General features: G+C 36.5%; 1 protein-coding gene across 1 annotated transcript in view; it reads left to right on the top strand.

The window, feature by feature from the left end:
* The window catches only part of olfml1 (olfactomedin-like 1), an 18,432-nt gene that overhangs the window by 608 nt on the left and 16,417 nt on the right, over window positions 1-1,407 (top strand). The window lies entirely within an intron of this gene.

Genomic DNA, 1,407 nt, shown 5'->3' on the forward strand with positions numbered 1-1,407 from the left:
CCATAAAAACATTTCACCACTCATGCAGAGAGTTGCAGCTCAGTAAAATCAACTGAAAAGGTCCCTTTCTGAAAGCTCCGGGTCGTGTGCTGCAGGAGAGGTGAGCTGCAACCTCACTGTTGAATTATTTCACCCAAACACCTAAAGTTCCCTCTCCAGTCTCTATGGCAACTTCTGTCCTTCACCAGGGAGAAGCTCCATCTTTTGTTGAATCTTTCTTTTTTCAATTAGTGCTCATCATCCTGAAATGTCTTCTTGCTTTCCGCTGCATTCACACCCCGTTTATCGTCTCATTATAGAAACTGATCTGTTTTAATTATTGATCAGCATCTCTTTATTTTGACAGTGCAGTGCTGTTTGACACAACTACCAACCCTCATCATGTGGAGCTAACAGCTGCAGGTGTTGCTTTAAACTTTCTCACATTTAGGGAGAAGTGAGATGAAAAGCAGGGAAGGTGAGGTGTAGTAACAAAGCTCAAAATAGACTAATGCAAAAAGGGGAAATGCACAGACGCAAAGGAATTCTTTTCTTTGCAGTGGTTGGAACAGAAAACATAGATTTCCTTCTTTCATTCACACAGGCTGTTTATTTTCTCAGTGTCAAAAAGCATCAGGCATTAGAATAAACAGGATTTCTCACTGGAGATGCTGTGAACACTGGTACAAGCTGCTGTGTTCTGTGATTTTAGCAACACGGTGGAAACAAGGAAAACACACGTGTGTGACCAGGGCAGCTTTTTAAAAGCTTTGTTGTTCAAAAACCATCATTTTATTTTAACACTGACAGAGAATCTGAGCCAGAAAAGAGGTTTGATTTTTCTGAGAATGCATTCTCTTTGTTGTTTTCTGCTTTATTTATTTGTTTGTTTGTTTGTTTGTTTATTTTTGGCTATTCTTTTCAATTTAGCTACAAGAAAGCCTGACATGGCAACAAACTTGTAAAAACTCTGAAAAAACATTTAAAAAACACACTATCATATCTAGGCAAAGTTATAAAGTAACTAAGTAGGAATACTTTGTTACTTTACTTAAGTAGGATTTTTTTGGTATCTGTACTTTACTTGAGTAATTATTTTTCAGTTTACTTTTTACTTTTACTCCTTACATTTTTAAAAAAGGCAAGAAGTAGAAAGTCGTTACTTTTCCTTCATTCTTGCTTGTTTTCATTCCAGCTTGTTATCGTAAAAAAATAAATACTATCCATATAAACTGTGCCTCCTAGATTGATTTGATTTGATTTATTTAACAGGAAAAGATTATTAAAAATCAAGCCTGACTCAGCATAATTGCTGTTTTACAGCAGGTTCCTGTTCTGCAGCACATAAAACACTCAGAATTACAGCATCACAATCACATCACTAGACATGGGTTTTTACGATGTAAAAACAAGTGTGCATTGCCACGT

Source organism: Austrofundulus limnaeus, unplaced genomic scaffold, assembly GCF_001266775.1.
Source record: "Austrofundulus limnaeus strain Quisiro unplaced genomic scaffold, Austrofundulus_limnaeus-1.0 Scaffold7, whole genome shotgun sequence".
In the NCBI taxonomy this organism is placed as follows: domain Eukaryota; kingdom Metazoa; phylum Chordata; class Actinopteri; order Cyprinodontiformes; family Rivulidae; genus Austrofundulus; species Austrofundulus limnaeus.